Source organism: Tamandua tetradactyla, chromosome 8, assembly GCF_023851605.1.
Source record: "Tamandua tetradactyla isolate mTamTet1 chromosome 8, mTamTet1.pri, whole genome shotgun sequence".
Lineage (NCBI taxonomy): Eukaryota > Metazoa > Chordata > Mammalia > Pilosa > Myrmecophagidae > Tamandua > Tamandua tetradactyla.
The window spans coordinates 105,805,050-105,830,663 of record NC_135334.1 but is presented as its reverse complement, the minus strand read 5'-3'; positions in this window follow the sequence as shown (position 1 = coordinate 105,830,663).

Sequence of the window (25,614 nt, the reverse complement as noted above, 5' to 3'; positions counted from 1 at the left end):
TTGGACTTAGGCAATGTTTGAAAATTTAATCCTACTAATTAATCCTTGGATTCCTGTTCCAGTTTGCTAAAGCTGCTGGAAAGCAACATGCCAAAAAATGGGTTGGCTTTTACAATGAGAAATGTTTACCTAACAATTTACAATTCTTAGGCCATGAAAATGTCCAACTCAGGACATCAACAGGATGATACGTGGACTCTGAAGGCAGACTGCTGACATCTGTGACTCCCCTGTCACATGTGAAGGCACCTGGCAGGTGCCTGCTGGTCTTTCGCTCCTGTGTTCCAATTGCTTTCAGTTTCTGGCATCAGTGGCCTCCTCTCTGACCTTCTGTGGGCCCTCTTTTAGCTTCTCCAGGGTTTTTGCTGTATTTTTAATTTCATGTCTTAGCTTCTCTGGGTGTCTTTTACCTCTTATAAAGGACTCTAGGAAGGGGATTAAGACTTACCTTGAATGGGGTGGGTCACATGTTTCTTTAAATAACCTAATTAAAAGGTCCCACCTACAATAGGTCTATACCCATAGGAATGGATTAAAAGAACATGGAGTTTATTGTGCTTCAAATTGCCACAATCCCTTTCTCAACCAGGGCCCTTTTTTTTTTTTTCTCATTTGTTTCTTTTCCATTGTTGTCGGTATGTCCATCACAAGAGAGTTCTATTTCCTGCCAATGTAACTTTCCAATTACATTCTAAATACATCCCTAATGGAATGCATTGTCTACATGGAATTGCCATCATAATAAAATGGCTGGTTACTTTCGATTTTTGACCCTAATATATTATTAACTATAATGTCTGAAGGATTGTAAAAATTTTCATTATCTCAAAGCAAATGAGACTTTTAGTTATTATATTTTAATTTATATATTAAAAAGTAGATAATTTTATGTTTTGCTTTCATCAGTTTAATCAATAGTAATCTTGTTAGATTATAAGCTCCTTGCAGACAGGAATGATATTTTCTTATTGTCTTTCTCTACCCAAGATAAGATTTAGCCCATGGGAAGTAATAAGCATTTATTAAAATACAGAATGAGAGAATGGTACAGCCTGAGGTCTATGAAACTATCTGCATCAAACTCTCCATTTTTGTACGTGGAAAATCTTTCACCCCCATATTCTTCCCTAAATACCCTCCATGCTGTTGAACATTAAAATCTACCAGCCCTAATTATTTTCAGTATGTTAACTTTATTTTTGATAACATAATATTGCATTTTTACTCTTAACTAAGGCAGTTTGAGATACAAAACAAATACACCTTTCTTGTGCATTCAAATTTAAATTCAGTTCTCTGGACTCAATTATCTGTTGACTCAAACCTATTCCTGAATCCTTCCACTTCTCTTCAACTCCACTACTGTCTCCTTATTCCCAGCTAGCATTTCTTCTTTCCTGCCAGCATTAATTTGAAATTTCCTAAACTCAAAACACAATGTTGCAATCTGTTGTCACCCATTAAGGAACAGTTGTTCCATCAAGGGACATTTCATTACTGGTCTCCATTTCTCATACCTGGTGTCATATTTCTAAGTTGCATAAAACACAACATGTAGTCCAGATTCCTTTGATGAAGAGTCTGAGGTCAGGTAAGAGAGCTAAGGGATTTTTTTCACGGTTATACGACCAACAAATGGAAAATGAGGTATCTCATTCCAGAGAGAATCCTTCCCTCTTTGCCCATTTCCTTTACATTCCAGCATGGCTGCCTCTCAGGAACAACCCCCAGAGAGGATTTGGGGTCATCTTAGTTTCTTGGATATGATAAAAAAAAAGATATATGCTGTCACATATGATGACATGTCCAGAACTTTCCATTTTAATACACTTTTCTCAATTTCAATGGCTAAATCTGTCTGAATCTCATTTTCCTCATCTGTAAAAAGGGGATAAATAGTATTTGCCCCACTGGGATTTTGTATTTTTTGAGGTTTAGAATAATATCTATATTTGCTTGAATTGTGTCTGGATTTGGTAAGAGATCAATAAATTTTAGCAAGTCAACCCTCCATAAGACTTCGTGCTTCTGACTTGCAGGTCCTGGAAGTGGGGTTGGAAAGATTTATGGGCTAAAAACAAAATAAAACTTTCCTCAAGAATTGCCACTCATTTATTCCACAAATATTTAGTGAGTATTACCACGGTACTAGGCTCTGGGGATATAACACGGTGAACACAATAGTTGCTGCTCCTTTGGGACTTGTATCCCAGTATGAGAGCTAAATAAGCAACAAACAGATAAATAGTAGTATAGATAAAATAGGTGCAACTATAAAGGTCCAGGGAAAAAACACACACACAAACATTAACAAAGTTAGAGAGTTACAGAGGGAAACACTTTAAAAAACGTTTTCAGGGAGATCTTAAGTGGTAGGGTAAATGGCAGCTTTGCAGGTAGAGGTTAATGTTCACTAGTCTTAGGGTGAAAAAGCACTTGTAAGGTTCAAGGAAATGCAAGCAGTCCAGGGGGATTGCAGCATGGCGAACAAGGGCAGTGCTGAGGAATTGGGAAATAGGCAGTGGGGTTGACCTGTGGGCTTGGGTAGCTCATGGTAAGAAGTTTGTATTTTATTCGGCAAGTTTCATAGGGGTCTTTGGATGGTTTCAATTAGGGGACATGGTCTCATGAAGTAGGTATACGAGGGAGTATTGCTGATCTGTACTTCATAAAAGTTTCACATCATTCTTTATTTTCTCAGCAAAATCCAGCCCTTTCCCTCCCTCGCTATCTTCCTTCCATTTCTGTACTCCTCCCCCACCCCCATCTTTTTTTCCTTTGCTGCGGGAGAGGAGAATAGCTTCTTGGCTTAAAATCCTTCCCACAGGTTTCCTGCAGAATAGATCTCTGGATGACCTTGATAGTGTGTTTGACTGTGGATCCAGCAGAGTTTTATAAATATTTTCCACCGTGAAATTATATTGATTTTGCAACAATTTAAAAGTATCATCATGTTGTTGTATATTCTCAGATTTAACTAAGGGTAAATATATTCCCTAGAGCAAAGCGGTACTTTGCTTCAACATGTATTTATTTTCTCTTGCCTGTTCTAAAAGTGACTCACTTCTGATGAGAGTTCTTTAAAAATGGCACTCAGTGTGTTTGGACATTCAAAAGCTTGTGTTCTTCTTTGAGTCTCACAGACATTTTCCATGTGCCTATATTTTCCTCTTTGATTGTAGGGATAAATATGGGCTTCCTCTCTTGTGCAAACTGATCGTTTGGAAATTGTTGACTGAAGATCTGTGGTACTTTACTGAGAAGGGTTTGAAGGTGGTGACTGTTCTCAGTAAGAAAGAGAACTAGTATCAAATCATGATGTCTGCTATGGGCACAGGATGAGGAAGTGGGATCCTATGTGTTTACTAAACGTTCTTTAGGATGTCAAACATTTCATACGGTAAAAATGAACTGACACATAACAGATATGTGAATCAAATCGTGGGAGTTGAGCAGTAATATTTATTAAAACACAGATCCTCATTTTAATGTTACATTGAAACAACATAGTAGCTTATATTTGTATTAAGAAAAGTATGATTACAGTTTTTGGAGAAATTGAAGATATTGCTGAGGACTTGGGGACTCTCTTATTGCTCTTAATAAGCTTATAGAATAGTAGGAGACAAGCCTTTTATTTGGGGAGTAATGAAGAGGGAAGCATATTCAATATTAGCTTGTCACTGGAGAGTTATATAGGGGAAATGATTCCATGAGTACAAAGCATCCTAGTGATCAAAAACATAAATTTTGCAGTGAGCTATCTGGACGTGTCTCTCTGGCCCTGTCTTGGGATGCTGCATTTTCAATATGCCCCTACAGGAGGCTGATGATATGGAATACATTGGTAGGTCCTCTTTTTCTCCAGTTTCTAGTTGGTTCAGCCACCAGAACCCTTGGCAGAAGATCAGAGAGAAAAAGTGAAGTATGCATATGGTTTATATATATTCCTCTAGTTCTCTCTTTGTAGGGTTGCCTTAGCCTTCCTAAGTTCTATCTGTTTTTTAAGGTGACTCTTTCTACATGATGGAATCATGTAGAATCACATAACTATTCCTTCCCCTCTTTTCAGGCCTAAAGAGCCATTCCCAGGGAACTGTACCATCCCTTGTTGGCTTTGAAATCACTATTCACACCTTTAAATAGTCCATTTATTGTCTTCTCTTTAAATTTTCTGAATTTGCATCTGCCATCTGTTTTCTAAAGCGACCTTGACTGATGTGCTAGTTGTATAATCTTGGCAAAATATTTTTTAAATTGTGCTTCAGTATCCTGATCTATAAAGCAGATATAAAATCAGGAGGTAGGTAAGAACGGTCATTTTCAAACACTGGTTTTTGAAGTTCCAGGGATTCTGCCTCCACCGCCTATATTCCCGTTCCCAAGGAGTAACTCTTAAGTCTTCAGATATACTAAAGGTCTGAAGAACAATTTTTATTTGAATAATGGTCTCCATTATTTTCAAGCTAAAGAAGCTTGAAAAACCACTGGCCTTAGATGATTGTAAGGCTTCTTCCAGCCCTAAAAGTCATTATTCTGACTAACTGTTATGCTGTGTACAAAAACGAACGTTCTTTGCATCATAGGCTCCGCTGAGGGCTGGAAATTGGATAGGCTTTGTTAGCTGGAGGCCAGCCAGTCTCACGATTTTCTATCTTGGCCTAGGAAAGACTCCAGTTAATTCTCCAGGATCATATTCTTTTTAGCAAATGTTTTCATGAAAAAAAAAAAAGTTTTCAAGGCCTAGGATGGAAGTCCACAGGGGCCAATAATTACAGGGTGAGTTGGAGATCAAAAAGCGGCCTGTAGTTGGTTTCACTTTTGCCTTCTCCAGAGCTCAGAGCCCTTGGACAGTAGTTGCTTGTTGTGCCGAACACTGAGAATCCAGTCCAGGGGGACTGTTAAACCTCATAAGTTGTCCACATTCAGCAACACTTTGGAACATTTCACCTCTTGGCCTGTTACTTCAATCCTTTGTAGTTAATATCTTTTTTTTTAATTCTTAATTTAAAAATGTCCAAAATTTACACATACTCCAAACCCTAAACTATACTCCTCTACATAAAGGCACACAGAAAAGGTATGAGCAAGCATCTTGGATGTGCTGTATGCTAGACCCACCCAGGGATTTATTGCAGAGTTGATTGCAAGATGAAGCACTCAAAAGCACCATGATAGGACAAGTCAAAAGAAAGGTCTTGCAAACTCTTTATTACAGTGTTTAGCTTGCTTTTTAAACCATGTAAAATGTGTTCTTTAATTTAGCATGCCTTCAGCAAATATTTCTGAGTACAGTATCTACTAAGTGCCTAAGAGTGTGTCAGATATTGTGGAACATGAAAATGAATCTGATAAGGCCTCTGCTCTCAAGAAGCCTATCTCTAGGACTGTATTCAGATAACTGCAGTATGATTGGATGGCTGGATGCAGTCTTCTAATTGTCTAATTACCTAGGTGTCCTTCTGAAGGACTGCTCTGAGTAGACTGGGATGCCTAGTGGCTCACCTTGGGTGCTGCTTGGTTTTGTATTTCTTCAGTATGTTCTTGTCCCTCCCCACCTCGTACTTCACTTTCTTGTAACTTTCACAGCTGCGATCTAGTTTATTTCACTTCAGACAACTTTGGTTTGCTCTCACAGCACACATACATCCTCTAGTGTTCTTTTCTCTCCTTCAGCTTTTCACACGAAGAAATGTTTTCCATTTCCTCCAACCCCCATTTCATTTCTGAGGCAACAGATCCTACTCATAGCTAAATGTATAAAGGAAAAGGAAAGTCAGAAGACCTGAAATAAAATTAGGAAGAGCACCTTCTTGTATTCAACCACTAGGGCCCTTGTAAACATCTTCAAAATTCGGCAAATTTATTTTCTGCCTCTCTTCATTGTCTAAGCATGAACATTCAAGATTTCAAAACAAAAAGTAAGCCATGTTTTTTTTGCTTATTAAATGGGAAATCTTGTCACATTTTTCTCGGAAGGGGGCACTCACACAAAAGGGGGAAGAAATATGTTCATATGATTATGAGGCAAGTTTCATGAAGGAAGTGACATTTAAACTTGGTTCTCTGAGGTATAATTACATCATGATAGAGGCTTGTGTTGTAGAAGGAATTTCAGAAAAAAAAAAAAAACAAGCAGAAGCTGAAGTCTTGGGGCTCTCCTTTGTTCCTATGGTACTTTAATCAACTTGAGTCATGGTGATCACTTTCTTTTTTAGGAATTGCTTATTCACTTCCCTGTCTGTTCATGACATTAAACTTCCTTAAGAAGGGAGCTCTCTTTCATGTTTGTTTTTTCAATGTCTAACACAATTCCTGGCACAAAATAGGTGCCCATTAAATGTAGAATTAGGGATAAGTTGCAAGGCATGTTTGGAGGATAGTATGTGATCCAGTTTGACAAGAAAGATAAGTGGTTGAGAAGAAATGATATCTGAGGTAATAAAAGTGGATTGGGGTAGATTGAGGAGATCTTATATTCCAAGAAATTAAATAGAATGTGGGAGAGATTGGGAGTCACTGAAGGTTTTGGAGTGAGGGTGTGGCACAAAAAACAGTCTTATCAAAAGGTGAATATGGTAGCAGTATACAGTATAGATTGGTGGAAAGAAGGACTAGACAAAAACTACAGAGATCAATAATGGGGCTCATGAATCAGGTGTCACAGTGGTCTAATGAATATGAAAAGTTTAAATTAACGGTCTAATACCCTAAACAATTGACTTTCATCTGCTTCTCTCTTCAGCGTACTGCCAATCTGTGGGTTCCAATATTAGTTCTGCTGCATAATATCCAAGTGGCCTTGGACAAGTTACCTAAACTTTCTAAATTCATTCCAATGTGTGTTTATTATGAGTATTGATGAGGAAAAAATACATTCAAATAAGCAAAACTGTAAAGTATTTGGCATGGTGCCTGACACATGGAAAATGTTCAGTGTATGACAATAATACGTAGGTTGTTTTATTTGTATTATTACATGAAAAGTCTGCAAGAAAGAGTTTAAAACTGTAGGGCGGAATGCGGCTTCTATATGACTTTCTTATCCTAGGTATTCGAAGTCAAAGAATTGGACCCAGATTGCTAAGCAGCTTTAGTAAAAATGATTCCTTTCTTTCTACTGATATCCAAAAAAGAACAAACTCTAAAGTAAATATTACATCTGAAAGAATATTACATATCAAATTTTTCTCTCAGAGCAATGTGGTCTTGGGTAAGTCACTTCATCAAGCTGAATTTCCATTTTTTTAGCTAAAAATTAAAGGTTTTGGATTAAATGATCTTTAGCATTCTTCCCAGCCAAATATCTAAATGATATTTCAAGATGCTCATTTAAATTTCCAGGCTCCAACAAACAGCTCATTATTCAGTCTACTTGTTCATTTGATGTCTGTATATTCTTCATGCCATTTTTCATTCTGAATATCCACTTGGTGCATCTCATTAGCACTGCAGTTTTTTAATATCTCTTTTTATAGATGATGGCTCTCTGTGTATGTGTGTGTCTATGTATGTGTGTGTGTTGCAGGGTATTTTGGTTTGGTCTAGGACTCAGGCTTTACTGATACAGTGAATTTCTTTAACAGTTCTTGCAAGTATATATTAACTCCTGGGGTTTGGAGGCTGAAGGGTGAAGTTGAGAGACATCTCTCTTTCTTGAATTTATTTGCATTTACTAATTTACATTGGGAAGAAGGCCCTGTAGGGAAAAAAATAGACAGGGCCCAATTCCACTGTCTTTAAGGTTCAAAGACAATGAAATATGTCTGATGGATTAGGGTGGCCTCGATCAAGACCAGATTATAGGAAAGAGCCGTGAGATGCTGAAAGACAGCTCATCTTGGTCACATAAGAAGTTCCAGAGTTCCTTTCTCCCCTAAGAGGAAGATGCTTGGAGGAGGGGAATTCGTGGTTCCGTGTCCAGGATGATTGACATTGGAGTCATTCTGACGCAGCCACCCTGAAACGTTGGCTGTGTATTGGAAGAGCGTCTCTATATATTTAGATTGAAAGACCTGCCCATGTAAACATGGAAACTCCTAGGCATCAGGCAGTTTTCCATGGGACACCACCGAATGAATGTAGCTGAAAGCTAACAGCATCATTCATTTACCACACATCAAGGAACCACTTTGCCTGGAAATCCATGGAGCTGTCTAATGAAAGCAATCTCAGAGTACATGCAGGAAGGTGAGGTTTGGAGGCAGAAGCCCAACTTCAATCCTGGCCACTCAATGACAGTAATGTTGACTGAAATTAGCAAGGAGGACTATTGGGGTCAACAAGTGTAAATAATAATTTCATTGGGTTTCAAGTTCAATGTTAAGGGCCATATTCTTCTCTTCTGGTAGGAAGCAGCAGATAAGTAAGTGCTCTTGGACGTATAAGGACTCATGGGGATATTTTGAGATCTTTGGGGAAGGAAATTAGAAATATTGTTAGAAAACTAGGTAGGAAGGCATAATCATTGTATTTTAATGTAAATGTAACTTCATTTTAACGCAGACCCATATTAAATTAATACACATATACCCTCCAAGGAGAGAAAAGTTAAAATATTTTGAGAGTCAGTTGTATTTATTGCCCAGGAGGCATTCTGGTTTTACATAGTAGCCTCATTAATTTATTCAATGTGATATCCATTTCACCACCCTCAAGAGATAGATCTTCTATACTATGGAAAGACCAGATTTTTGAGTCTACTCTATAAGGCTGAGTAAAATCCTATCCTGTAGTGATCCTCAAGAGATGTACCATCAAATAATCTGTATCCAGACCATCTCACTCAGATGCTTATAGTCAAGTTGCCTATACAACTTTGGCTTTTATTTGCCTCAGTGGCCATCTGAGAATCTTCATGATTCTGAACAATATGTAATACTATTTTTGTCCATTTTAAATGAAACTGAACCAAGGGCTCAGAGAGGACAAAAGTTTGCCTCAAATCACATTGTGAGTTCATAATGAAATGTAGTCTCAGGATTCGGTCTTTTAACTTCTAACTCTACTTTTTATATGCCCTTCCCTTTGTCAGTGGGACAACTTGGAGTCTGGAGATATAGGTGAAAGGAGGAAGGGTATTCCGCTTTTCATTGAGTAAAGGTCATCAGTTCTAGCCAAATAGTTGACATTAAAAGTTAGGTTTCTTTGTAAGAAAATACTTTTTACAGTGTTTACCATCCTGGACTAGGTTTCCCAGGAAGTTTAATAGTATGTTTGTGTGTGTGTGCTTGCACTCACATGCAAATGTGTGAGTGCATTGTTTGGGAAGAGCAAGGTAGAGATTTGGGGATTATTTTTCTGATTCATTGTATTTCACAGATAGCTATGTTAAAGTGGTATAAGAATAATTCATCCCTTTTGATACCAGATATGAAAGATAATTTTATGGTCTGGGTCATTTATTTCTCTCTGAAGCTTAGAAATTTAAGTATCCTTTCTTCTCCCTTTCTGTTCTAATCCAAGTGTCATATTATTAATTTTCCAACATATTTGTAACATTTTCTCTCTGGTCAATAGAGAGAAATCAGACAATGCTGGGTTTAGATGCTTCTGCAGAATCCTTGACAAACAATATTTGTCAAGATTGGTATATCTTAAAGTATGAAATGGAGAATGTATTTATTTCCAAAATTTGTCTTCTTAAAGCTCATTTCAAAGGATCCTTTTGTGGGTTAAAGGACTATGTGATTGTTTGACTTCCTTTTGAAAATAAATGCTCTTGAGAATTAAAAAAAAAGAACTATTAGTCATTTATTCTGTGGGTCTTGGCGTTTTGAATTAACTAATGGGCAATTTCAATATACTGAGAAAATTAGACATAGTAAAACACATTTCACTAGGAGGCTAGAGCCAGAATGTAGACATTGCCCCAAGACTATGCACTGGGGTCAGGAGAATTGGGTTTGAAGCATGATATCACATCATGGACTGAATTTGCAACTTGGATAATACAATGAAGTAATCTAAGTCTCCATGCTTTTCTCTCTCTGTGAAATAGGATTAATAATACTTTCCTTCTTACTGCAAAGGATTGTTCTGGGGCCAAGTTAAATAACGTATCTGAAACTACTCTATAAAAAAGCTGATATCATTTAGGATTCTTTGGATATAAGCAACAGACAATCACCGTCTAACAGGCACAAAAGAAATTTATTGGAAGGCTCTTGATAAGCTCACCAAATTAAAGGAAAAACCTGGAAAACTAGGTGCAGAAAAGACAGTAACCAGGGCTGGATCTAAAATACAGGAAACCTTGTTCATCTTGTCAGGATGTCACCACCAGTAGAATTAGCCCCAGCTATCTTTCTGTTGTGATCTTCTGTTCAAGATCCAGAATCCCTGGACAAAGAGACTAAATGTGCCAGCTTGGAGCACAAGCGAGGGCAGGGCACCTGGATTAACAGATCATCAAGAATGCCAACTCTGAGGGAAAAGAAGTTCTATCAGAAAAAGGACTGGAATGGAGGCTAGTGGTTCACCGCAAGGGCTGTACAATAATTTGTGTGTGGGCAGGGTGCTGAGAGGATATGATAGTGGGGGTGAGGGAAGAGCTCTGATCAGCTAAGGACTGTCTGGCAAGAGTACATATACTTTGGGGAAAAGGATGAGGGAAGGAGGAGGAGGTGAGGGAGGTTATGGAAATGAAAGTGGGAGGACACTCAAAACACAAACACTGGTAATTTTGCTTCCAGAATCTTTGTGTGCTCTAACGGATTTCATACAAGGATTTCAAGATAAACATAGACATTATCATTCATTTTTTCTGGGGGGGGGGGGTTGGTTGTCCTAGCTCTTAAAAGGTGGGGATTTTCAGTCTGTCTTGCATGCATCCTAAGGTTGTTGAAAGGTGTCTGAATGGACTTAGAAGGAATGTGTATAGTGGCTGGGCCACGTCAGTCAGAGATGCTTCTAGATGTATGTTTTATAGATTGGCGTTTCATGTGTGAATCTCTGCAGGGTAGGAGGAAAAATGTTTTGTTGCTAAAAATAACATTAGAAAACCAGTGTTTGCTAAAGAAAAACATCAAGAATTTTAAAAAATAGTGTGTTTAGGCTGTTCAAATTGTCTCAATCTCTACCAACAGCAGACAGCTGGGTACACAAGCACAATATTACTTTATTGTTTGATTCATATCAATATTACCTTAGCACTGTGCGCGCAATTCATTTTGCAATAGTCCGAAAGAGCGGCAGTCTACAGAAAATGTTTACCTGCTGAGATGGTTTGTTGAAATAATCCTGAATCGTATTTGGTCTATTTTGTCAACAGAGGAATTAATAGACTCAGCCAGGTCGACCATCTTTGCTGAGCATCTCCTTATTCCATTGTGTGTGCCCTGAAATTTCATAGATTGCTGCCTGGAGTTCCAAATCCTTCTAGAAATCAGCTCCGGCTCTTAGCTCATTCATTTGTGTCCAGTAACCATTAACATCTTTATATGCTTCACAGAGCAAATGAAACTATCTTTGGTGAATTGAGGTAAGTTTAGAGAAGTAAGTGCTAGGGCAGGACAATAGACTTTCAAGGACTCATTCCATGGCCCTGAGCAAAGCAAATTGTGTGCATATTCCTGGATTGCTCAAAACAAGCTGATAAGTAGTTTCATGTAAGGTGATGTCAGTGATTGAAACAATGATAGCTTATACATAAATCAACCTACCATATGGCTTTCAAGATGCTTTATCACATACTTGTTCAATGGTCTACTCTAATTTTGTAGATACATCTCAAAGTCAGAGTGGAAGTGATGTTATATATATCGCAAAATTATCCAACTATAATCATTTTAGTCTATATATTCTGGTTAGCCTTATAAAATTATTGTATGACAAGTAAAAATGTGTATATTCAGACATATGGATATGCAGATGTCACTGGAATAGGGCTAAAAAAAGGTTTATGTGATAAAGAGGAGAGACTGAGTAAATTATATAAATGAAGATGATAATGAAAAAGGGAAGATTTTTAGAATAGAGAAGATTATAGGATATAGAATACAATTGGTATTAAATGGTTACTTTTTCTTCTTTTATTTTACCTTGTATGATAAATCTAAATTACATGCTCATTCAAAAATGGTGAAAGTACTAAAACAGTATAATGATGCAGAAAAATTTCACCACTGTAAAGCAATCGATGGGAGTTTTATTTCTTTTTGGGCTCTCGCTTCATCTTATCTTTCTTTCATTTTTTACATAGCTGTGTTCATATAATATATATGGTTTTGTGCACAAGGTCTCTGAGCATCTTACAGGTCTTCCTCATCTGCTGCAGTCTCCAGTCTGTATGGGGCTCCCTGGAAGTGATAAAGTGGTGCCATCCTCAGACTTCCTAAAAAAATTTTGGGCTTCCTTGTTTTGCTCACTTAATAGTATATCATAGAATCTGCGTTTTTGAATAAATATTTAATTTTTTTTGATTAACTTCCTAAACTAAATTTCTAGAAGTAGAAGTAATGAGTTGAAACATTTGCACATTTTTAAGTCTTTTGACCTCCAGAAAGGCTCTGAAATTTATATTCCCATTTTATACACTAATTTAACCTCCCATTTATCCTTCCTATATCCCTCAATGGGAATGAAATTCTTATTGAGTAGCATAATTGACATTCGTCAACACTAGATTTAAAATTCTGGTGAATTTATGACTTTGATAGAAAGTTATCTTCTGCTTTTTTACTTTTGCATTTCTTTGATAATTAGCAGTAATATTTTTTCATGTGTTTATTGACCATCAGTATTTCACTTTTTGTGAACATCTATTCATGCATTTGAATATATTTTTATTTATGTTTTTGTTTTCTTTCATTCCTGTATTTGTATATTTAATTTTTATTTCCATTCATATATTTCTATATTTTTTTCACACTCATGAGTTTTTAAATATCTTAGTACTTTGTTCAATGAATTGCATATAATTTACAGTTTGCTATGTTTTTCACTTTATTGTTAAAGTTTGCTCATTGAACTTACTGTGTTTTTTAATGCATGGGAGTTTTAGGGTGTCATGTGTTCATCTATATCTATCTATATTCCTTTATAATTTCTGCCTTTAATTTTTTGCTTAAAAGGGTTTTCACCATTCCAGAATCAGATATATAACCCAACTTTCTACATTTACAGTGTTTTGCATATTTTATATTTAACCCCTCAGTCTCTCTGTAACTTATCTTGATATATGGCATGAGGTAGGGGTGGACTTTGATTTTTTGCCTTTATATCCTTATCCTGACCCATAAGACCCTCCATGACCTGGTCCCTGCCAATCTTGCTAACCCCCCTCATCTCCCTTATTCTCCCCTGAAACACCACTCCTCATCCACACTAGACTTCCTACTTTTCCTTTACACCCAAGTTGATTCTTACCTGAAGGTCTTGATCCTTGTTTCTCCAGCTTGGAAAAGCCCTCTGCTGATCTCTGTATGGTTTGTTCCTTAATGAGGGTTTCCATATCACTACTGGTCCCTTGGACTTATAGTTTCTGGCTAGGACTCGGAAATATCAAAAATTGCTTGTTTATTTGCTTGTCTACTCATTTGTCTCCAACACCAAAATATCTTCTTGGGAAGATGGACCTGCCTGTTGACCTTACCACTGTTCCCCTGAAATTGAGAATTGTACTGGCACATAGTATATGATCAATTAATGCATGTTCCTGGGGCAAATGAATGAATAGATTTGATTTACCTAAGTATAGTGATATTATATATAAGTATATTGTTAATATACTTATATATATAATATAAATATAATATATATACATACATATAATATATACTTATATAAATATAAGTATTTATATATAAATATATTGATATTAGCTAAGTATAAAACTGCTAAATTACTATGAAAAATTATGACAACAATGACAGCTAACCTTTACTGAGTGCTTAGTGACTAGTCAGTGTGCTCAGATTTTTACAAGCATTATTTCACATGATTTACAAAACAAGACCTGCTTATTGAGTACATATTAGATTTTATTAAGTTCAAATAATACCTAATAATAGTAGGTGTTATCATAATCCACAATTATAGGAAAGAAAGCAGGGGCAGTGAAAGTTTAAGTAAATGGTTACGGTCAAACATCTAGTTAGGGACATTGAGCTGCAGATACATGTCTGTCTGATTTCAAAGCCTATAACCTTCCTTTCTATATTGTAAAGTATGTTGTAGTTTTATAATATGTTTTTCATATTTTCTCTGTCCAAGTCTTCTGGGGGGAAAGGAAAATGTTTTCCTATTTTAATTAGTTTATCCTATCCGATGAACTCTTGGATCTTTCTTTCAGCCTCTACATTCCTTTCCAAATAATCTTATTGGACTTTTGATTAGAATTGCAGTAAATGTTTTCATGAATTTGGAAAGAGCTTCATCTTTTCAAAATTGAATCATCCCTTTTAGGAATGTTATTTCTCTTTATCTTTATTACTTTATGACCCTTGGAAATTAAAAAGAAAATTCTTATTTGTAGGTTCTGCAAACTTTAAAAAATTAAATTTACAACGAGCAATGAGCTATTTTACATATTTAGTGTTGCTATTGATGAGTTTTTCTTATGCTATATTTTAAAAAAGAATTTATTAAAGTTCTTGCCCTTAAATGATGTACAAAGTCATATTTTAAGAAGAAGCAGGTAGAGGCAGGGCGAGATGGTAGTATAGGGAGTTGTGGAATTTAATTAATCTTCTAGAGCAGCTAGTAAATTGCCAGGAACTATTAGGAACAACTGTTTGGGGGTCATCCATGATGGACAGACATACACCAGTCTGGAATGGGTGCAAGGGCCAATATCACAGCACAGAACTTTAAATAAAGCCCCCAAACTGTGGAGGGTGGCATTCCTCCCTCACTGGTATGGCAAGCTGTGCTGGAGACACTTCACCATGGAAAAAAGAGGCAACCTTTACGAGGGGCATGGGATGGTAGCTCAACCAAAGTCCAGTTGTAGCTTTAATTCCAAATTTGGACTGCTCAAAACAAGCTCCAAGAACAGATAAACTCAGAGCAATCAGGAAAGGAACCTGGAGTCTCTCCTGGCAGAGAAGAGGTGGGGCTAATGGGAAAAATATGGAGGCTTTTGGAGTTGGTCAAGCTCAGAATACTGGAAAAGGACTGTATCCCAAGAAAAGGTGCACATAGAGCCTGCTACCATCTCTGGCTTTTGACTGACAAACCTTGGGAGTTGGGGACTGACTCTGAAAGGGGATTTCTTAGTTTTAACTTTTACTATTCATTATTATTATTTTATTTTAAATTATTCTAAGTAGCTCTTTAAAAAGCCTCAAGAATTTTCATTTGTCAGCACTGACCCAGGCAAGAGCAGAGTTAAGATATGTCAGAGAGACAAAGTAAGTGAAGGAAATAAATTCCTAAAGTATGCATCTTCCCCAAGAAAATGGGGTGGTTCTCATTCAGAGAATTTTAGGGTCTTGAAAACAGAAACATCATAAGCCTGCCTTCTACCTCAACCCTGTCTCAAGCATGCCCCTGTCAGGGACAGGGTCTGTTGAGAGTAAAAGGCATGACACCACTTTATGCTCATAGGGAGCTGCAGGCTGACAAATGCTACTTGCTGGGTAGGATAGGGAAAGCACAGAGTCAAGAGGCTTCACAAGAAAGTCTGACAACCCGCTTGGTCTCATCCAAAGGGAAATTTGATATTGATTATACGCTTGTCCTGAGACCTGGGCCTGTCTGGTAGTGGGAAAATCTGATTGTGGTCAGTCATATCTGGGGAGACCTGCCTCAAAAAAAAAGTTCCATATAGGCAGGGCAAGAAAAGCAAGAGCTGAAAAATTCTAATCAGTTAAAGCTAAGTTAGAGGTCTGGAATTAGTTGAACCGAATGCCAAAGAACAGATAGAGAACAGAGCCAACCAAAAGAAATTCTGGTAAAAGAGTGAAAATTACTTCCAGCATAAACTATTAAAGAAATCAGATGCCCAGACCAGTTAAAAATTGAGTTGTATAAAATAAAGAAGCTACGTCCCAGTCACAGGAACAAACTAACACTCCAAACAAGATACAGATGCGGAGACAACTAATTAAAGATGTCCAAACAAACAAGCTAAAGAAAATAAAAGCTAAAATCAATGAAGTGAGGTAAGATATGAGAAAACAGATGAAGACATAAATAAGACACTGGACAGTCATAAAGAAGAACTCAAAAGCTAGACAAAACAAATGGCGGAATTTATGGGGATGAAAGGCACAGTAGAAGAGATGAGAATCACAACGGAGACTTACAAAGCATATCTGAAGGGGCAGAAGAAAGGATTAGTGAACTACAGGACAGAACATCTGAAATTCTACACACAAAAGAACAGATAAGGAAAAAAAATGGAAAAATATGAACAAGGTCTCAGAGAATTGAATGACAAAATGAAGTTCATGAATATGCATGTTATGGGTATCTCAGGAGGAAAAGAGAAGGGAAAGGGGGCAGAAAGAATAACAAAGGAAATGATCACTGAAAATTTCACCCATCTCTTATGAAAGACATAAAATTACAGAGCCAAGAAGCATGGCATATCCCAAACAGATTAGATCTGAATAGATCTACTCCAAAACACTTACTAATCAGATTGTCAAATGTCAAAGACAAAGAGAGGGTTCGGAAAAGCAACAAGAAAAAAGTGATCCATCCCATGCAAGGGGAGCTCGATAAGACTATGTGTGGACTTCTCCGCAGAAGTCATGATGGTGAGGAGGCAGTGGTATAATATATTTCAAATACTGAAAGAGAAAATCTGCCAACCAAGAATTCTATATTCATCCAAACTGTCCTTCAAAAATGAGGGAGAGTTTTAAATATTTTCAGACAAAGCGACAGTGAGAGAATCTGTGGACAAGAGACCTGCTGTACAAAAAATACTAAAGGAAGCACTTCAGGCAGACAGGAAAAGACAAGAGAGAGGGGTTTGGAGAAGAATATAGAAATGAAGACTATCACTAAGGGTAAAAGGAGAGAGAGAAAAAATAAGATATGATCTGTAAGATCTACAGGACAAAATGTTAGAAGAAACTACTGCATTTATAGTAACGGCATTAAATGTTAATGCTTCCATTAAATGTTACAAAGGCAATATACCAAAGCTAAAAGTCAGTGAGAAAGGGAATAAGGGAAAGGTATGGGATACTTGGTGTTGGTATTGTTTTTCCTTTATTTTTTATTCTTCCCTTTTTTCCTCACCTTTTTTTGCATAAGAAATAAAAATGTCCTCATATAAACTGTGGTTGTGAATTCATAACTATGTGATTATACCAGGAATCATTGTTTCTTTACTCCGGAGGGATTGTATGGGGTGTGAATAATACTGTTTTAAAAATAAAGAGAAGCATACAAATTCTGGGGAAACTGTGGAGTGGGAGATGTGCCTAGACACTGTGGCAGGGAAGTAGAATGGTGCTACCCCTCGGGAGGACAGCATGGTGGTTCCACAGGAGGCTAAGTCTAGGGTTTCTGTATGATCCTGCAACCCCATTATTAGGTATATGCTTGGAAGAACTGAAAGCAGGAACACAAATGGGCATTTCTGCATTGGTGTTTATGGCAGCAGTATTCACAAATTTACAGTGGATGGAGATGGCCTAAGAGTGCATCGACTGATGATCAGAAGGGAAAACTGTCGTGTATACATATAGTGGAATATTGAGCATCTGCAAGAAGAAATGAAGTTGTGAGGCATGCAGCAAGGTGAATGAAACTTGAGGACAGTATGTTGAGTCAAATAAACCAGATATGAAAAGACAAATATTAAAATCCCTCACTAATATGGACTAACTATAATGTGCAAATTCTGAGAACTGAACTCAAGAACATAGGTTATCAGAGGAAGCCTTATTGTAAAGGTTCCTAGATTTTAAACTCTTATGGAAGAATTGTAACTATTATTTCTAAATTCTGAGATGCTGAGCTCTTTATGTATAACCTGGTTGTTCCCTGGAACTTTAGGTATCTGTGTGACACCTGTGACTCAGAGCTAGATTTCTGCAGCTCTGAAGGTCAGCACTACCCCATACAGCAGCTGCTTAAAAAGCTGAAAAAGGGACCAGATTTCAATTAGAGATATGAATGACGCTGATCTGGTTAGTTCTAGGGTAAATCAGACTAAAGGGTAAAGAATGATATTGACTGTGTTTCAAAACTTCAACTTCTGTGTGAGACCAAGGAAAAAGAGATGTTTATTTGGTGCAAAATTTATATTTTCTGTAGCACACTATATAATTTAACCTGTATAGTCAATTTATTTGAACACTGAAAGAGCATGTAACCTTGAATAGGAAGCGAGATCTTGTGGGTTTGTACAGGTTAGAGTGATTCCCCAATACATCCCAGAGTAATCTGGGCAGAAAATAAAAAAAGGTATTAACAACATTCCTAGAGGGACTGGGGAAAAATGTGGAAATATTAAACTTCCCCTGCTGAGGAGTTCCAAACATTCTGACAAGCACTGGGGACTAATAGGCCAAATCCTTGATCTTGGGTCTTTCCCTTATGAAACTTATTCCTGCAAGCAGAAGCTAAGCTCACTTATAATTATGCCTAAGTGTCATCTCCAGAGAACCTTTTTTGTTGTTCAGATGTGCCTTTCTCTCTAAGTCAACTCTGCAGGTAAACTCATCGCCCTACCCCGTAGGTGGGTGACTGCCAGGGGTATAAATCTCCCTGGCAACATGGGGCATGACTCCCATGGGGGAGCCTGGCCCTGGCATCGTGGGATTGAGAAAGACTTCTTGACCAGAAGAAGAAAGAGAAATGAAACAAAATCAAGTTTCAGTGGCTGAGAGATTTCAAATAGAGTGTAGAGATCATTCTGGAAGTTATTCTTGTGCATTACATGCATATCCCTTTTTAGTTTTTAGTATATTAGAATAGTTAGAAGGAAATACCTGAAACTGTTGAACAATAATACAGTAGGTTTGATTCTTGAAGACGATTGTGTAACTATATAGCTTTTATAGTGTGACTGTGCAATTGTGAAAACCGTGTGCTTGACACTCCCTTTATTCAGTATATGGGCAGATGAATAAGAAAATAAAGACAAAAATAAATAAATAATGGGGGGAGATAAGGGATATGGAATGTGCTGAGTGTTCTTTTTTATTTTTATTGTTAATTGTATATTTTGAAATAATGGAAATGTTCAAAATCTGATTGTGGTGATGAATGCAAAACTAAATGATGATACTGTCAACTATTGATTGTATACTTTGGATGATTGTATAATATGTGAATATATATGTATAAAATTGCATAAAAAAAGACAGAAAGAAAAAAAAGGAATAGGTATTTGTTTCAGGGTCACTATGTGTTCTATTGATATCTTCAGAGAAAAGTACTCACTGCCCCAAAAGTTGGGTGAAAACAAATATGTAATGCAGAAAACTACCAATAGGATGATTGTTAAGAGAATGATTTTGGAGCAGGGCAGAGCTGGGTTCCAGTCCAAGTCTTACCTGGAGTAAGTTATTCAGACTGTCTGAACTTTCTGAACTTAATTCTATTTGTAGAGTGAGTGTAATAATTTCTACCCATAAGGTTGTTGTAAGAATAGTTAGGTAATGATACCACACATTTAGCACATTATCAGTCATACTATAAATGTGCTCTTACTTTGGGATTCGACATAATTTGCAATTTTTTTTCTGGATATTAAGAAAAGAAGAGAGCTACATTTTGTGATATTTCATGCTCCCTTGTTGGGGGATGCAGAGAAGGCTCAAGGAGAAGCTCGTGGTGTTGAAAATTCTCTCAGTATCATGTCTTTGGCTATAAAATAAAATGAAGATGGTGCTGAAATAACAGGACACTCACATGGAAAAATAATGAAATGCGACCCAGCCATACAGCATACAAAAAAACAATAAAAATAATAAAAAATATAAAATAAAACAGAGACCAAGGGCTTCATTTTATCACTACCTCTTTCTGTGTTTATAACAATAAAGATGTAGATGTCTATGCACACACAAATCATCCTTTAACTCTTTTAAAAAAATCATTATGGCAAGCTTTGCTTCATCTCATTATACTTCTGATGCCTCCTTGGGGACCCTCTCCTCCTCACTGCAGTTATCCCCATCTCCTTACACTATTCTGAGAAATGTGCCCAGCATTTCAATTTGTATTGGACATAAGTCCTCAAAAAGGAAAGACAACACAGAATGCAAAACAATGCAGAAGTTTTTAAAATTTGATTAGCATCTAACCCTGTTTCATCTCCACAGGTATGTCTTCACTTTTTTCCACCTCTAACAGTTTGCATAAACATGTGCCTCTTGGTATGGAAGCATATGGTGGTAGTTAGGTATGGTTAACTCAGTCCTTACCCAAAACTCTTTGTGTTTTGGTCTTTTTTTTTAGAATGTGTTTTTTCCCTTATATTAAATGGGGCAGTTCACTTTTTTTTTCTTCAGAAATACTATGCCTAATTTAGTCTTTAAAAATAGAAGCCATCAGTATGCCTGAGAATGTCCTCTCCAATATACATTCCTTTTTCATGCAGCCACACATAGAGTTAGAGGAGTTGTTAAGATTGGGTTGGAATATTTGTGATGACGAGGTCCTTGAATTCCTGTAATGAGCTCAGTAGATTCTAGTGACATGAAAACCAACCTAATCCCAGGGAACAAGGGCAGGATTTGGAGTCAGCCTTCTCTGGGTGTGCATTTTGCTTCCTTACTTATATGCTCTGTTATTGTAAGCAACCTGACCTTCCTGAGCCTTAATTTCTGCAACTATTAATCAGGAGTTGATATCCACTAGTGTGTTTGTTCTGGGAGATTAATCAAGACCACATATGCATAGTGCTTAGCACAGTCCCATGCACATGGAATAATAACAGGAAATTATATTCATTCAAGTCAGGTGCAGGAAAGAACACAATCTAGTTCCTTTGGATTCGGATAAGTGTAGTTTGGGTAGTTAAAAATTTGCTGCAAAGTAGATCCCTTTTCCTTAGAAGGAGATGCTTGGCTCCAGACTGGACATTCAATATACGGAGAAGAAGGCAAGGTGACTCTTGGCCTTTCTCTAATCTGGTAATTTTGCTTGCATATGGTGGCTGGTAAATGTTTTCCAGATTTTGCTGCTACATTGACATTTGCTGGTTTCTTAATAATTTTCCATTTCTTCAACATGTTAAATCATAAACTATAGCTATTTTGTTGGCCCATGACAGGCCTATCTGTGATGTTGAGTAATTGCTTGGCACACAGAAAAGATTGCCTTCTATATTTAAACGTGTTTATCAATCATGCCTTCCAGACACCATCTGCCCAAGAAGGGCCCCGATGAGTAGAGGTCCAGAAAAGGTTGACTTTGGGAGGAAGCCTCTCCCAGGAGAGTAGAACAGAACCTGTCTGGCTCTTTGATTGTTCAAGGTGTATGAGGAGAAGAGAAGGGGAAACTTTCACTCAGATAAAATCCTTACCTGCTTATTAATCAAACAAGGCAGGTGCAAGGCTGCTCTGAATTCTGCTGGCAGGCTGCAAAATGTGCTATTTTTCCCTGTTAATAAGTCCTTCAGCTCAAGAGACATCACTAGCAAGCTTTATAGCAAGATATAAAGGATAAATTCAATTAATCTGTACCCTGAGGTTAACTTAAAAATCTCTTCACTTCTTCTCCTAAAAGCAGAAAATTGATAGCAGATAAGAAAAGAAAAGAAAAGTAAAAAATAATATGGGGCCCACTGACATTTCGTGTTTGCTAAATTTAGTCTAGACTCCTTAGCTTGGTATTCAAGGTCACTTTTGTCCACAATGCCCTGCATAGGGCACCTCTGAAGTCTTGATACCTGTGACTTCAGGGCCTGGGGAATGAGGTTGGAGGGGGAGGTAGGCTTACTTTCTACTTCTCTTCTGACACTTTCCACAGTCTTTTTCATAGATATCCTCATTTCAGTTCATTAGCAGAAGCTCAAATAAAACTTGGAGAAATTACCTGAGAAATACAGATAGTGAGTGATTGAAGTGGGACTTAATTCTATTTGCATTATCACTGTTTGCTTTCAGGTCTTCTCCCTTCTACTGCCCTGACAGCTCATTGAGGGCAGGGCTTATTATTCACATATATAGCATTTACTGTTTATTCTTTATTGTTAAATATATTATACGCTCTGTACAGAAAATTTTGGTAACATAGGGAAGCTAAAGAAAATAAAAAACTCAAACTCCCATTGATTACCACTGATATTTTGGTTTATGGGATTCTATTTATTCGTGTGTGTGTGTGTATGTGTGTGTGTGTGTGTGCGTGCATGTTCACACATAATTATGCCATCAACAACCTGCATAATGGCTGTAAGAGTATGTTGACTGAATTCAGACACACGTAGACCTGAGTCTGAATCTGTCATATTTTGTTACCTTGCATAATTTGCTTAACCTTTAGTGACCCTCAGTTTTCTCATTTGGGGAAAATAATAATCTTTCTAAATTTCCATTTCCTCACTTACAGAGTGGGAATAATAACATCCATTTCATAAATTCTGAGGATTAGACCAGATTGTTTATGTAAAGCACGTAACTTTGGGCCCATCTGACTAGCTATTGTTATAATAACACCAACATTGGGTACTGAGGTTATTATAATTACATATTAAGAATATTTTCTTTGTCAATAAATATTCTTCTACAGCAGTGTTTCCCAACCCTTTGTTCTTTATTGCTTCCCTAAGGAACATCCTGAAGCATTTTTTTCCCATTTGCTTCTGGCCTCCCCCCACCTCCCTCCATGAATTTTAATAGCAGAGATGCACTGCATATCTGTTCATGTACTGTATGTATATTTGGTTTTTATATTTAAAAAGAGAAAGATTTTTCACCCCCCAAAACCCCAATTTTATTCCTGTTGAAAATGTATATTTTACAGCATGATTTGTAATAGTTCATCACATTCTACTATAAAGATATATTATAATTTATATTATCAAGACTCATTGAATGTTTGGCTTATTTGAAATGTTTTACTATTTTAAACTTCAATTTAAATAGTGTATAATACACACATATCTTTGTACATACAAACATATCTTTGTGCATGTCTGTGTTTTTTATTAGCATTAATCCTTAGAATGAAATATTTTGACTTAAGGTTATGGATTTTTAAAGTTACTTTTGGTATGTGTTGTTAAATAACTTCAGAAACTTTGATATCAAATGACACTTTTATTAGCAGTGTCTGAATGTGCCCATTTCATCAAAATTTTCTATACATAGGGTGTTAAAGATATACTTTTGTGTAATTTCTAAAAATCTTACAGAAGTCTTAGTTTTGGTTCTCCACAGCACCTTGGGTTGCATCTAACACCGTGAAATGACTCACAGGCTGTTAGGGTCCAACTTCAAGCTTTCTCTCTAGGCTTCCCTGCTTTCTCACTCCCTGACTCCTCACGTCCAAGTCATAACAAACGTGTGGCAGCTCCCCCACCAATCTGTGTGTTTCTTTTATTTCATGTTCTTGAATATTCTACTCAGTGGTGGATTGTTAACAGTTAGACACTAGGAACCCTAACTGATTCAATAAAAATATCCACATGTCTACCCTATGGTGCTACCATTTTGAATTTGGATCCCAATTCAGAAGTGTTTTTTCCAGTTACAAAGAACAAAATGAAATCTCTTCCATTGACACAACGCTGAAGCGAGATTAAAGAGAGGACAAAGAAGGAAGACTTTATGGAGATAGAAACCAATTTTGAGGAAGAGATTAGGTTTGTCTTTTTGTGTGTGTGTCGGGGGAAGGGTATTCATTCCTATATCAAATATTTATTGAGTACCTACTACGTGACAAGCACAGCTTTAGTTTCTAGGAATATGACAGTGGCAGTGAACAGGACAAATGCTGCATATTCATAGAGATGGAAAACATCTGTACGTGGTAGAAACAACCTCAAAATAAGAAATTCACATCAACTGAGACTGACAAATAAAATGTACAGTGTAGAATAGAAAAACGTGGATAAGGAAAGATGGGAAATTGAAACAAAGCTAAAACATTGGCCTGCAAGAATTTTCATCAGTCCCTTGGAAAGGAGAGGAGTGAAATTTATCATTAAAATTACACCATAGGGTGGGTACATGTAGCCTTAAGAACACTTATTTTAGGCTGAGTGTGTTACATGTTGTACTTGCATATCCATGTGTTTTGCCTGGCCTCACTTTAAGGGTCCCTCCTCACAGGATTTCCCTAAACCTCTCATTCTGATTCAGTTGTCCTTCTTTGATGTTTCAGTAGCATGCTATTAACGTGCCTATCATAGGACTGATTTCTCATTTCACAATTACTGTTTTACTTCTCTCTTTTTCCCTCTAGACTGCGGCTTTCCTGAAGCATGGACTGTATTTTATTTTTTTCCATCTCAAGCACCTAGACATAGATGACATATTCTAATCACAGAGTAGTTGCTCAATACATATTTTTATGAAAGATGGAAGGAAAAAGTGAAAGAAGGAAGGAAGAAAGAGAGAGAAGAAGGAAGGAAGGAAGAAAGGAAGGTAGGCAGGAGGGAAGGAAGGTAGGAAGGAATGTTGGTCCTGGGCGGAATACTCAGTCTGGTGTCTAATCCTTCCACACCTGCAGCTCTGGTTTAGGCTGATGTCACAGAACTTGAAAGATCCTCAGCCACAGACGTCTTCTACATGCTCAGGCAGAAAAGTGAATCAGCAGATATGAGAAATTTTCCCCACATTGTGTTTACTCATTTCCTTTTTTTTTTTTTTTTTTTAAAAAGTCAGCATTTATCAAGTTCTTACTAAATGCCAGGTACCAGACTTTAGGTGTAGTAATATACTATCTGCAACCTGACTCACAAGTATCCTATAAGGTAAGCAGTATTATCTTCATTTTCACCAAAGGAAATTTGAGGTCTACAGGAGACAAGGTAGCCCAAGAACTCATGGCCATTAAGTATCTATTGAAATGTAAGCCTAGATCTGTTCTGATTTGAGAGTCCAGGCTCTTAACCACAACATGTGTATTTCTATCTTTTATGGCATATACATTCAATTCAATCAATGTTTCAATGACCTCCTTCTAAAAGAAGGGCTTTGAGACCCTGCCTTAATCAAGGTGGCAGGATAAGAAGCTTCAGGACTCTGACTCTTGTGCACATACTGGGGGCATGTATGTCTACCCCAATCTCTCTGATGATGGCCCAAGGGACCAAGCAAAGACACTTGTCATAGGCTCCCCATTCCAGAACCTGCCCTGCCTATAGAAACTCACAGAACTCTCCTACAGAACACTGCAGCAGAACAAAGTGCAGCTGCCTGAGGCAACGATCAGCTGGTTGTGGTTATGCGGTGCAGTGGGACTGTGCGGGACATTCACATATGTGTAAATGGGGGAATTCGTAAGACCACACCTGCATGCTCAAGATAAGACATATGTGTGAAAGGGACAAGGGGGGCCCTGTGCTTTAACCTCTAGCTATTCTATAAATAAACTCATTGTATGGCTAAGCTCTCAAGGCGAGCACTCACACTGGTGAATCTGCAATGACTGGAAAAGGGTTTTGTTTTGTTTTGTTTTGTTTCCTTCTCCTCCTCCTCCTCCACCTCCTCCTGCTGTTAATTCCTGACATTCATAGGAAATGCTGTCATA